This window comes from Leuresthes tenuis, unplaced genomic scaffold, assembly GCF_036924035.1.
Source record: "Leuresthes tenuis unplaced genomic scaffold, fLeuTen1.0.hap1 SCAF_17, whole genome shotgun sequence".
Taxonomy (NCBI): Eukaryota; Metazoa; Chordata; class Actinopteri; order Atheriniformes; family Atherinopsidae; genus Leuresthes; species Leuresthes tenuis.
Genome location: NW_027325371.1, coordinates 4,927,968 through 4,942,867, shown reverse-complemented (window position 1 = coordinate 4,942,867; position 14,900 = coordinate 4,927,968).

Sequence of the window (14,900 nt, the reverse complement as noted above, 5' to 3'; positions counted from 1 at the left end):
CAAGATAATGAAAGTGTCAAACTTGTAAAAAATGAAGGAAGCTGAAATAAATCAAGTTCTCACACAGAGCTGGATGTGATCAGGACTCAGGTTCCACAATATTTTATAGCTCCGGGTTATAGCTCCACAGCTCTCAGCACCAATTTGAAGTAGTAAGATATTGCAGCAATGTTATCACCTTTTTGCAGCTGTGAGTAGTGCAAGGAATAAATAATGTCACATTCAGAGATTGTGTTACACTTACAAACTATGTGAGAACCACAACTGATAGACTGTGGAGCTGACGAAAGGAGAATGTCAAGACTTGGGCTGCATCACTGCTGTGGAACCAGTGATCAGGCTGATGATGCTGGAAATGACAGAGCAATAACTCTGTGGTAGCGACTGCCTCAACTGGTGTTATGTCCAGCAACAAATGAGCATACAAAAATAATATATCTTATATATTCATTCCCATCTCTTCTCATTCTACCTCTGCACACAAAGCAGTATCAGTCCAGACTGGTCTCATTGTGGTCCCATGATGGTGATGCAAACTATCTGCTATCAGAGCAGGGATCCTCTCTTTCTCCAAGAATGTTGTGAAGACTTAACTCCTCCGACTTCTTCTCCTAACACCTCTAACACCCTAACATACCCAGTCTGCTCTGACTTGCACCTCTGTACTTGTTTTACTAAATGTTATTTGAGTAGATTTATAATGGTTAAACCAGGGTTCCTTACTGCACTGAAGCCTAAATGTTTGCTTTCTCATTTGTAAATCACTTTGCATAAAAGCCTCTGCTAAACAACTAAATGGAAATGTCACACACTTGGTCAGGAGCCAACAGTGATGGAGCGGAACTGAACGGGATATTTTTGCATCAAACTGTTTCCACTCTCTCCTGTTGAAAACATCCGTGTAGCAAAATGTTCGCCGTGCATTTCTAAACAGTTTGGGCAGTGGCAGAGCTAAGATTTTTCTGAGTAAGAGGCCACAATATTCATAGAGGGGCAAAGTACTTTTCCAGCATCATTCAGATCGTGCAAATCTTCTTCTTCTGTAATCTTTATTCACGCTGGACATTTCTATTGGGCTCATTAGCGCCACTAGTGTTTCGGCATGGAATTGCATCCACCTACAATCTTTATCATCACTCTCGGACAAAGGACAGAGAGTGACAGGACAGGGGCGCTTCAGGGGGCCAATCAGATTTCAGCTGGGGCCAATGCCCCTAGAACCGCCCCTGAGTTTGGGTTTTGGCACCATATGGTTATATGGAGTGCTTTACGCAGACTGACTTTGTGTTAATTATCTGATGCAGATGTAGTGGGAGGTAAACTTTCGGATTCTCCAAACAGAGCGCTTCGACCACTGTCTACTGCAGGTAAGATACTAACAACTCACAAGTACGTCAGCCCATTTCAGGACAAAAAGGACAATAAATACTTTTAACATCTAACCTTTCATCTAAATTACCCTTACATGACGAAACCTGCTCATTCAACTGTCCGTGCAAATAATACTGCACACAATTTCCCCATGGATTGTTCACCAGTGGGTAGAGCAGGAAAATATCTTCTTTTTATGATTTGGCTGCTCACATAAACACCGGCCTTTGATCACAGTCTGGCTCAGAAATACATTTCATCACAAAGACTAAACCCATGCCCTGTGCACGCACCCCATGCCTCTCCAGTACTATTCACAGCCTGAATAAAACCTCAATTACACACAAAGAGCAAAACAAATTGTGTTTAATATTGCTTTTTATTACTCAGACTTACGCTGACTGTGAATTTACCAAACAGTCCTGCGAGTGTACACAGAGTTTGCAGTTATCTGTACGGGCACAATCACTGTTTGGGGTAACAAACAAAGACTACAAGAAAAACTTAACCAGCAATGTGAGGCACAATGGCATCATGTTTTGTTGACTAGTGTAGGTTAAGTTGCACAGTCAGTATCATGTGGGTCAGACAAACTCAGGTAATCAACAACTAATTTGTAATAGTATGAATGGCAGTGAGATTTAACTCAAGTATTATATGTTGTAATGCTATTGAAATGTTTAAGTTTAGTAGAATTTAGATGCAGCATCTGCATAGATATGTGCATTCTTTTCATAACTATACAATCTATAGCTCTTTTGGGGTTTGCAAGCAAAGACTGAGTAAAAATACCTTCGAGATTGTGAACAGCTATTGTACAAACACTTTGGCCTTTTTAAAGTGACCATACAAAATGGAACAAACCTTTTAAATGCTATTAGTTGTAGGTCTAACGGTTTCTACTTTGAATCTGCAAAGCACCACCTAAATCTTCAGAAAGGCGAGACCAGACAGCCAACATTTTATGCATAAACTATGTTCAGGAAACCAACCCCCACAACTTTCAAGGTGGGGCTGTGCAGGTATGTGCAGCATGTGCTGGGAAGAACTGATGAAATGAGCAGCTCACAAAGTTTGGTGGAGAAGACGGTAGAAGCAAGGCCAAGTGAGGAGTTAAGGCTCTCAGTCAGCTCAGCAAGCCATGGGAACCCAGAGTTGGTCGAGATGCTAGCTGCCTTAGGTTAAATTGGTAAAGAAGAGCCAGGAAGCTACTTAAAGTAGCCGGGATCTCCAGAGGCGCAAAAGCCCAGAGCTAGCTGAGCAAACTCTACTAAGTGCTTGACCTGGAACTCCAGCGCCATCCAAGCAAGCTAAGCCAGCTCTTTGTCAAACAAGCAGCTACCAGCCAAGGGATACCCATGATTCTGGAGATTTTGTCTCGTTTGCTTGAGAGCCAGCTCCGCTAACTCCCAATTCCAAGTCAAGACATAATACCTGAAAACCGAATGTTCTAACAGTCCAATAGAAACAGCCAGCTAGACTTTGATCAACTGGCCAGGTGGACTGGAAGGTACATTCAATGTAGGGACTGTTGAAACCGTAGCATTTACTCCGAGGCTGAGACATACATCTATCAACCTGACCACCGACATAATTACCGTGGAGGTCAGAGGTCATCTCTGCAGCCTTAATGCAGTCGTTAGACATAATGCTCTCTCACACCTCACCCATTGATTAACTGCTTCTCCCTTGGACATGTAAGAGTAGCTGGAGAGCAGGGGATATTTTCTAGATGTATGAGACAGATCTTAGGTAAGACAGATTTGGACATGTGCTGAAATAGAACCACTGTGCATGATGAAACTTTCTTTCCTGTGCAGCTCCTGTGGCCACTAAAAGCAACCTGGAGGCCAGTGCAGAAATAATGTGTCAGCCAAGCTGTGGCTGAGCGTTACACATCAGTCCGTGTATTCTGCAGAAGTAGCTTAGAGGCAACCAAAACCAGACCACCAGCATGTGTAAAAACACTGTGCCAGGTTTAATTTTTAATTTCCACGCAACAGGAGGCCAACGGGCTGAAAAGCAGAGAGATAAATTGCTCTGACGGGTGATTTTTCTAGTCAGTGGTTGTGTTAGAGAATGTGAGCGTTTGTTTGCAAACTTGGTCTGACATAAATGAGTATTTCTGGATCAGAAGCATAACTCTTCATTAGCAGATTTCATGAGCAAATTGGAGAAAATGAGGTGTCACAATATCACAATGAGCATGTATGCCTTGCAACTGTTGCATTAAATTGAAATTGCAGCTACATGCTCTCTTCTGTGTCTCTTTTTCATCTCCTGACCTTTTCACAGAACACTTAGAAATGTTTGTGACAATTAAATTGATCAGTGGTGAAGTCACAGCAGGAGACCCTCTAAGTGGAAGAGAGGCAAGCATCACAGATGCACTTAGCAAAAAGGACAGGAACTACTTAAAATAGATCACTAACACACTCAAAACAAAAGCACTGACCTTCAGCTCTCTCGGACAACAAAGCCTCGCAGTTATAACCGATAAGAAGCCTTTTAAAACTATCTGTCAGAACAGCAGTTTCAGAGGGACACTTTGATTTTATATTCAAATATTCAGTCACCATCAGAGCGACAGAAGAGGATTTAAAATAGCTGCTACCGAATATTGCTGCCATTTAAAAGTTCAATAATGTTTCTATGAAGTTCAGATAACAACTACTACCAGTCATCATCCTTAATTACCTCAACTGAACAAAATATGAGCTCCACTTAATCAGGAAAGTGAGCAAAATGTGTGAATGACAGTTGAATTTAGGATTAGTCATGAAGCGATTACTTAAGAAGGATCTATATTACAATCTATATTGTAAGCTCCATCACACTCTTATTATTTGTAAGCTGCAACAAATGACCAGATAAAATAGTCAAATTACAAGAGCTAGTGATATAAGACATGCACTTTTCTTTGTTTTTCTATTCAAACAGGATCATAAATACATTTGAGAGATTTATTCTATTCTATTTAATTTATTTTAATAAATCTTGACAATAACTTTCCAAAGATGTCAATTGTGTCCTTTGTCAAATGGTAGCATAAACAGGAGTAAATACATCCAGATTTTATTTTAATCAAAGACTTATTCTTTTATATTTAAATGTGTTGATATATTAAGTGCCAACTTTTTAATAGGTGGTTTATTTTGTTATTTTCTTTATTATTATTTAGTTATATTTGACTAATTAAGTTGCATGTAGCAACTCAAACTGCATAACTTTTTTTAGCTAACTGAGTAGTTCCCACCTGCCCAAAATGATGCTGTTCACATAAAATGTACGAGTCTCGCTCTATAGCCAGTCTTACATTCATGGACAATTGCAGAAGCATGATGGTAAAAACATGGCCAGCAAGAAAAAACTGCTTTTTGTTCAACAGATGCCATAAATGCTACACTGTCAAGCTTTAACGTGTCTAAATGGTGTTTTTAAATGCTCAAAGTAATTTTATACCCATTCAAAACGAGCATCTGGTGCCATGGATCCCCGTTTCTGCCTCCGAGTGACAGTCTCCCAACAACAGTGTCAGAAACATGGATTTAAAATGCCAGGGTTTTTATGTTTAGACAATTTTAGACACCAGTCAAGTTTAAGGGGATTTAACGGAGCTAGAGACTGGTGAAAAAAATATTATAAGGACTTTAAGTCTTTCTCTTTCAGTAACAAACCACTCACAGCTTAGAGAAGACTATCCACCATCTTATGCAAGGTGCAAACAAAAAGTGGCAGATATAATGAATAATCACATGGAGATATGCACTGTTTTATCTAAGTCACTAATCCAACTAAAGTGCTATTGTGTTGCAAGGTCACAGGAAAAAACGCAAGCAAACTAGCCTACAGAGTAAAATGATGGTTTGTTTGGTGGCTTTAAATAGAGCGTAGATGGGTATGTCTGATTTCCTGTCAGATAGGGCTGTTAAAGAGGAAGATTAAGTGGTGAAATCACTCCAAATACAGCATACAGTTAACTGAGCTGAACCAAAGATATATGATGGTGAGATACACGCTGCTACGCTACATTATTTTACCACAGCTGTGTTCTGTAGGCACAGAAACATTCGTTTGTATCGTTGTTACTGAACAATAAGTGTTTGCATGTTTAATTCAAATCTCTGACTGTGTATCAAAAAGCCAATTCTGTAAGTTTGAACATTTAAGTCAACTATAACATGATTATATGTACAGTGCCAAAACTAAGCTATGACACAGGGGACTCACCCAAGTCCTCTCTCTGTGATTGGGTGGTGATTATACGAATCTGACCGGTGACTCAAACTGAGCATTCAGGTAAACTCGTAAAAGATGGGAAAAATAAAGATTAGTACTCGATGAACTGACTTGTAAAATTGACTTGTGCAAAATCTGAACTTGATGCAGACATTTAGATTTAATTTGTATATATCTATCTATATATATATAGATATATATATATATATCCTAACTTAGATCCATACACATCAACCATAATGGCAGATTTCAAATGACTGTATGCGTGTGACAGAATAGTTGCAAAGCTATAATATGAGAGATGGAGGATAAGCAACTGCAGCAAAGTGACAAGATAGAGACGAGGCTCATCTGCATATTCAAAGAGCAGCAAATATTCAACGGTACAATAGTGCAGAATAAGACTGTTTTCAGGCAAAAGTTGTGGGATATAAAGCCACTGTCATAAAGACAAATATCCGTCTGAGCCCTGCACATGTACAGCCATACATGTGAATTTGCCGTCATAATGAAGCTGACAAAGACACCTCCAGAGGCCACTACTACAGGTCCTAACCTGGCCAAACTTAATTTACTGCATAACTGATGGTTACAAAAAGACAAAAACAAAAAATATCAAACGTTCCAGTTCATCTGTAATAGGGTTTGCTTCTCACGTTATGTTGTTTAGGGATTTGAGCGTAGCCGATGTGTGAAATGAATACATGTGCAAAGTAATTTGAGCAAAACCAACTTACTTTCAGGCGAGTCTAACAGGACTGATGCTGCATCTGTGAGGTATAAATAACTAAAGGGTTAACACAAAAAGGTTCTCTGATAACACGGATCAACACACTGCTGGTGCAATTTTGGGTTTTTCCTGTTAAGTAAATGTTTGGAGTTCATAAACATATTTCATTACAATCATTATTATTATTATTATTCTACCTTCACTATGTACCTGATGAAGGTCAGATAGACAAAGACGTTGCATCTAAGACTCAACAGTAAACGAGACAGTGTGTGGGAGCTTTCATTTCAATTATCAGCATATCAGAAGTCATCCACAGCTTCAATCTCTTCTGATGTACAACCTCCATAGAGCCGAGAGAGAAAGCAAACACAACAGACCAGGAGAGATACTTATCAATAGCAACAATAAAGCTGAGTCTGCATCTGTCTTGCATCCTGTTGCATGTAAAAGTTCTCATCTTTTACATCCTCACTTCCTCTGACTGTGTTGAAATGTCTTTTTTCCCCTCAGATTTATTTATAATAGTGACAGTATGCTGTTATCTCGTTGTTGTGTGACCTGGTACTTCAAAGCAAAACTGTATCTTGCTGAGCAGGAACCAAAGTTGTGACCTGCGGTATCTCGGCCACTCGGGCACTCCAGAGCGGTTACGGGCACAAAAATGTGCATTGCAAAGGTTAGTGTATTACAAAAATGGCACAAAATACACATCTGACTTATTTCTATTCAAATAACATGCATAAAGGTGCAGCTCATAGAACCAGCAGATAAACTGATTGAGAGTAAAATGATAAAAAAAGATGTTTTGGGCATAAAGGAAGTGTTAAATAGGCTTTTAAATTGTTACCCATGAACAAGTTTAAAACAAAATTAAAAAGACATTAATGCCGAGTGTGATTTGGACAAGATGATGATGATACCAGCGTGCCCTCATCATCTTCCTCAGACTTAGTTTCTTAAACCAAATGTCTCACATTCAGCAGGGTGTCAGGATCACCGCTGGGAGCTGCCACTCCAGTACCATCACATTAAAAGCTACATGTCACTCCAGATCATGAATTAGATCTTCTTCTCCACATGAGTCACAATGTCTCTCCCTCCTTCTACCATTCTTTGAGTGTTTGAATATTCGAGTTGATGTTTTAACCAATTATCTTTGCTGAATCAGCGCACCTGTCAGCTACAGGCCTCTGAAACTCGTGATGCTCATTCTGATTTCACAATGGGAGACAATTACATCAGACCCATTATCAACCCCCTCCCCAACTTCACAGCAATTTCAGATAAATGAGGTTGAGTAAAAACAACAATATTCCTCTTAAAAAAGTCTAAAGCAGCTTTAAATGTAATGACTCATGATGTCATGCTGTAGGTAATATTTAGAACAGCCTGCTGACAGATGTATAATTCAATATAAAATAATGTCTACATTAGATTGATGGTGAACCCTATCTTCCCTCTACAAGTCAAATATTGCCTGTGCCACGGGCTGCAACCCAAACCAAAGCATGGTTGACCCACCACCGTGCTTAACAGTTTGTGAGGTTATCTTTTTAATGATGTAATTACCATCTTGGCTTTTATTTGTCATTAAATGCAAAGAGCTTTTTTAGATTTTCATTTGCAAACCTGTGACTAAACATTTTGTGATGAGAGTGAAGACACAGTTGATTAACACTTATGAACCAATATTTTGTTGGACAACCTTTACAAATGACTTTGAATAAGGCATGTGTTCCTCATGGTGTCACTTCAGTAAGAATAGGAAAGGTCACAACATTCATTTTCCAGCATATCCCAAAGACTGAGATCAATATGTGAAAATAATGTCTCACACTGCCTGAACTCCTGCAGTTGAAGCCTGATTAGTTCTGGCATTGTCATCTTGGAAGAAAAAACATGGTCCTTCATTCAGTATTTTTTAACTTGTCAGCTGACTTCATTTTTTTCGGCTACAAAACCTCAACCTGCAACTGAAGAAACCCCAGATCAAGGATCACTGTGCTGCCCCCACAGGTTTTTGCAGTGGGTACTAGACAGGATGAATGCAGCACTTCATCCACCTTCCTTCCTGTCCTGATGCCCCCATCACTCTCCAATCATAGGGCTTCCGAGCAAATTGAAGCCTCACTGATACGTGCTTTTCTTCAGACTAAACAGCTGTTTAGTCCCAATACCTTGAGTTTACTGATCACTACAGCCATTCCTGGTTTTAATAATGCGTTGGACATCTAAGAACACTTTTCTACCTTCTAATAGCGTCGCCTTTCTTTGTGACATCTTAATTTTCAAAGGTCTACACAGCCACTTAAATGAGCCTGTAGAAATTTGGAGATGATTAAAGGAGTCAAAGTATTTATAAAGCTGTTCAATTTGCAACATTTGGCCTTTCTATCTGTAATTGTGAACACGCCATAACCCTGAAAAGTTCATCAAGGTCTCAGAATTAGTCAAAAATTATTCGAGAGTTCAAATCTTATTTTTTCCCCACTTTCACAAAAGAAAATATTGTTTCATCTCTTCAGTTTAAGGCTTTTTGGACATCAGTTTGTCTTCTACTGGCTAAAACATTCACAATTAGTGACACTTTTGCTTCCCCTTCACATCTTCCCTGTTCCCTCCAGAGGTCACGTGTTGCATATATTCAAATGACTTCTGACCTCTGATTAATACGGGGAAGTCAGTGATTTTAGTATGTCCACAGGCAGTCAGAAAGGCAGTCAGACAGGCTGCCAACTCCCATTAGCCGCTGGTCATCTCTGATTCAACTGATGGGTGCAGAACCAGAGGGGCTATAAAGAGATGAAGGTGGAGGAGGACAAGCTGGATGTTAGGTAACATGCTGGGCTGTCCCTACGTCAGTCTCATTCATTCAAAGGGCTGCCTGAGTTTCCCTCGGTTTCAACTGCTCATCAGGCAAAGGCGACAGGAAGTCAAAGACGAACTTAACGGGGGCCGAGCTTTAGAGGAAGCAATCAATCATCTCCCCGTAGGACCCCGCTGACTTTTACACATCACAAAGCTGCTAATTCACAGCCTGATTCAGCAGCATGATTATCTTAATACTTTTTGAGGCTCCCCTCTCTTTCCCACCAACATCTGAGGTCCCGTGAGTCACCCTGCAGCCTGCTAGATTGAGGGCAAAAGGTCGTGAATATACACTCAATTTATGGTCAACCATCTCTTGGTCTTTGTGAGAACTTGCAATGGGGAACTCAAATAGCTTCTCTTTTATCTACAATAAAGTGAATTTCTGCCTGTCAGGTTGTTACTGACCACAGAACACACTCTACCAGAGGATGAGAATGTGGAAGACACTTACCTGTGGCAGTTTCAAAAACCCATCAAAGTCAAAGCCTTTAGATCCAATTGATAGTGACAGCTACATGACTGCCAAATAAGGCTGGCTGTCTTCTTTTTTGCTTCTTACTGCACCCTCCAAACCTCTTGTTCATTTCCATTGCATCTACCGTCCATTCTTTGGAAATTCGGGTTAAACTTCCTTTGAAATAAAGCTTCTTTTGATTTTCAGAGGCAACCAGCTGCAAGTGGGTCATTTTATACCTTGCATGCACTCTATAGAATATAATTTGGAAACTTGAAAGATATAGCTTAAGTAATCCTGGTGATTTACTTATTTGGATTTGTTTGAACTCATTTAAATGTTTTACTTTGAAGCAGGCAAACAGCTGCTGATTGAGAAGAGCCACCATCTGTTATCACAATATCAATATCAGGGTAATAAAATTGAACAAAATTTGTATTCAGGCTGATTAAAGCCTTACCAGTTTGTACATTTTTTACATTTTATTTCTCATAAAACATGCAAATACATTTATAGTTACATTTAAAACATACAAATTGTGTAGTCAGACTTGCTCTTGGGTAGAGGGAAACCAATTTTCCCAAAAGGGCTCTTCATCCTCACATCCTCATAGATTTTTGGCCATTGACCTTGTGGCAATAAAGCCTCTAACAACCTTTTCCAAACAGCATCACAGACCCATCCGGGCCAGTCTTGGTTTTGCATACATTAAGTATGTGAGCTTTTTGCATATCAACACTTTGTTTGCAGCACAACTAAACAGACATGACTGTGAGAGCATCAGCAAAGAAGCTGGGCAGTTATGCTGACTGTGAAATCGAGAAACTCTTCAGGAAATCTGTTTCATTTGATGGTCTCGACTGTGGAATCATGAACAGAACAAAAACAGCTGAATCACAGAAGGTAACAGAAGTAATCAGCTTGGCATATCCACCTTCTTTCAGAACAAGCACATCTATCTATCCAGGTTCTATACCTGCTTAATCCAGTTCAAGGTTGCGAGGGGGTTGGAGCCTATCCCAGCTGTGATTGGGTGAGAGGCAGGGTACAGGGGGTCATGCAGAGATGAACAACCATGCATGCTCACACTCACTCCTGGGGTCAATTTAGAGATACCAATTTACCTGACATGCATGTTTTTGGACAGTGGGAGGAAGCCGGCATACCTAGAGTACCCTCAGCATGCACAGGGAGAACACGCCTACTCCACACAGAAATAGCATGTGTGTGTTGTGTTTTCTGTGGCTGCATAAACAGGTTCAAAAGCCAGGGGAGCGGGGGAAGCCATTATCTTAAATTAACACTAAAAATCTTACACACCTATGGGAAGAATGCATTTAACAAGACGCCATCTATCGGATACTGCACCAGCCAGAAGTTTCCTTTACACTGCTTTGAGGGAGTATAAATGAGTCATGGGTTGCCATTTATGCACTACATTTATCAGGACCATTTCTGAATCACAAATAATATGAACATTAACTGAATGAAAGCAATTTCTGATAATGAAAACAAATCCATCCTACCAGGGGACCTTTATTGCAAAATGTGTGCAGTCAATTTGCTTAGGTAACATGAGGAAAACCGGAGATTACTGCAAATTGCATTTTTATGTTGGCTTGCCAGCCTGCAGTGTGTGGCAATCTGATGCACTGGCAGGCTAATAATGTCGTCCCACATGATGGGAATGACTCAGCTAAAAAGTTGACTGACATTTCAGAACAGTCTTCCATCTCCCCACTCCAATGAACCAATAGTGGTCAATACCTGCAGGGCTACTGAAATTGCATAATTTCTCTGGGTCTGGTGTTCTAAAGCGAACCCAGTTGCTCATACAGCTCATGGTACCTGGAAGCCTGATGTGCCTTATGAGCCAAGAATCACCTAATGCCAGAAAAATCCAAATGTTTCTAAACATCTTTTTAAAGCTGCATAAGAAAACAACTGAATAGGAGTCGGGGTTTCCCACAGTATTTTAATACATGGGTTTGATGCTATTAGATGAATTTTTGATATTCCACTTACATATTTTAGGTTGTTACAATCCAAAGTAGTGGAATATACGACTACTTCGATTCAGCCCTCCAGCCATCTCTCTCTCTCACACACACACACACACACACTTTATATCAAACATTCCCTGATTAATGCAAAATACAGCAGATCAAGACGCAATCACAGTAGGAACAACCACAACAAGAAAACCTCTGGCCATCGCATTACCAATAAAAATGGAGATTTGAATGAGGCGGATGACTACTTAACCACAGTCTGTTTATTGAGTATCAGAATAAACACGATAGTTGACAAGCATTCTGCTCCAATGTCACTAACAATGAATTCGAGTACATTGTAAGATATTTTAATGTTCTGCCAGCACTCACTGGTTCCATTAGAAACAATGTGAGCACATTTCAGAGAAAAAAGCTACAAAAAACACAAAAATGATCATACTAAGTATAAAGTTTTGTGTTTTTTTGCGCTGCCATTTCACTATGACAGGTCTCTGTCTGGTTCCGGCTGAGTTTGTTTCTGAGGTGAGAATGTAAAGTTAAGACTTTTGGACTAATCAAAAGGTATCTAACAGTAAACAACTTTTAAATGACAATAGGAAAAGATTTATCTGACCAAATTATTATTTTTTTTAATTAATATAAACTAGGACTGCAACTAACGACTATTTTGATAGTCGACTAGTCATCGATTATTGAAACGACTAATCGACTAATCGGTTAATTACCAATTAAAACAATCTGAAAACTGAAAAAGGATACATTCAAGTCATATTTCATCTTGACTTTTAACATTGACATTAACTGAAAATGCTCAGAAGAGTGCTGGCTGTAATGCACCAACAGTCAAATCAATACCAAAAAGTGAACAAGTGAAAAAGAATACAGCCTGGTTGGAACTTTGGACTGTGAAGTTGAATGATACAATTTTAATGTTGCACTTTAATGTTAAAATCCAAGACAACTCCACTTATAATATCTAAATACCATGGTGAGACCGCGTCTCCCAGAGCTCCAATCTGCTTCATCTTCAAATGTTCGTGCATGACAGACGTGCTCCCGTGATACCTGAGGTCAGCTTTACAAAACTTGCAGGTAATCTATTTTTTCTGGGTGTTGAGGGTGAAATGCTCCCAGACCCTGGACACTTTTGGACGAGAGGACGATAATTCAATCGCAGCCATTTCACTGTTTATACAGGTCATCTCACGCTGTTATTTAACATACGAAAAATTATGTTCTGCTCGACAGCGTGAAAAAGACGTGTGATGACGTAACCGACAACTATTGACAATTAAATACGTCGACTAAATATGTTATCGATTTTTGTTGACAATGTCGACTAATCGTTGCACCTTTAATTGAAAAACATGTCAGTCTAACCATAATCATATGAAATAAAGCTTCTCAGAACTGGACCAGCACACTGATAATGTAGTTAGAGATGGAATCACTCTGCATGTATACAAGACTCAACAAGACTGAAATGTATCTAGGTGCTCTGCACATGCTCCGAAGTTCCATCTTTTTGTGTATTTTTGTAAAGTGTTCTGGTTTCTGAAGACTGTTTGTCAGCTTGCAGTCATAAGCAGTAACTTAAAGACAACATCTGTACAGTGAATTCAGCCAAACTTTACACATATGATGATCTTCTACAGGGAAAGCTAGCAGCAGCAGTGTCTCAAGGCGTGGGACAAACGTCAGTCAGTGACATTGGTTCAAGGACATTGATCCAATTAAAAAGCTAAGTTGAGCTGGAACCATAGCTCAACTCAGCCGTTTATGTAATCGTGTTCAGAGAGTTGTTCCCAAATTTGGAAACGGGAAAATCGAGTTTTTTTTGTTTTTTTTTTACAGCAGCAAAGCCTGCATGACTACTCTCAGTATTAAATTCCTTCCCTGTCAGCTATTGTACAGTTTTTGTATTATGAGGAATAATTAGATGGCGTTTAGACAGCCCTGAAGTGCTGCCAGAAAACCTCACTGCCTCCAGTCTGAGAGGAGATGAGATGCCTCTGTTGCCACGTAGGTAACACTCACCCTTGGTGGATGTGGTCTCACTGATCTGCACTCCCTCACCCCTGCTGGTTTGATTATTGAAACCCTGAGGATTATTTGTGCGGTAGCATTGGAAACTTCTCACTCAGCTGGGAGTTCAAACAACAAAAGTGTCACAAAGAGGTCCTAAAATCTGTCTGAATAAGGAGTCTGTGCCACTGTGCGTTTGTCTTTATTTGTCACTGCAAATGTTTCTGATCACTCGGCTAAGTGTGACTCACCAGCTGAGGTACATAGGATATGATTAAGGTCCTCTCCAAACATGACGTCAAGTGTCAAACTAAATCAGACGTTTCCCCAGCTCTCTTTATATGGAGCATTATCCAGGTTTCCTGAGCGGAAGAGAAAACTCATCTTGTGGCACCTATAAAAGCGTATTCCTCTGCTGCTACTTAGCCACATGAAAGAGTTTCTATTATGGACTTCAAGATTTAGACACTCAGCACTATACAGCTGGGGCTCATACACAATTTGCATAAATATTACTGAAGGTGCACATGTTTCATCTGCAGGTTTTAAATTGAACAATACTTCAGAGGAAACAAAAGCACCAAATCTTCAAGGATGTTTACAATTCCACAGACAGCTGAGGAACACAGTGCTTTTTGCAAGATGAGTCCAGCTTTAACCTGCTGGATTCTGAACTACATCAAAGCTGAAGCAGAGGGTATACATGCACACAGGAAGGTATTCAAGTGCCCTAAAAGGAAGAATGTAATCTTTTGGGAAACGCGTGGTCCTTTTTCTTTCTAAAGATGTTCCAAAACATCAGCGGGTGAGATGTTGTGTGAAGGATTTGCAGCCACTGTAAACACATGCGTGTGCTGGAGCTGCTTTCTGCTCGCTCCCTGCTTTTGAGGAGTCATACATGAGGTACTCATTTCAACAAGCCTCATCTAATATTCTCAACTTGCTGGAAAGAAAACAACAATTTTCACAGCATAATGTCTGCATCACACGCTGCGTCCAGAACACTCCACACACCCGCATCCCCTCCCCCACATTCTTAGCCTGAATGCCTACTGCTGTTATGCGAATTTGTGTGCAGCAACTGTGGACAAAGAAGAAAAAGAACAAATTGAATTTTCAGTTGTCACATTCTCTTCAACTTCTCTGCTAGTCATCAATCAATGTACACCAGACAGTTTCTAACCTTATTCTC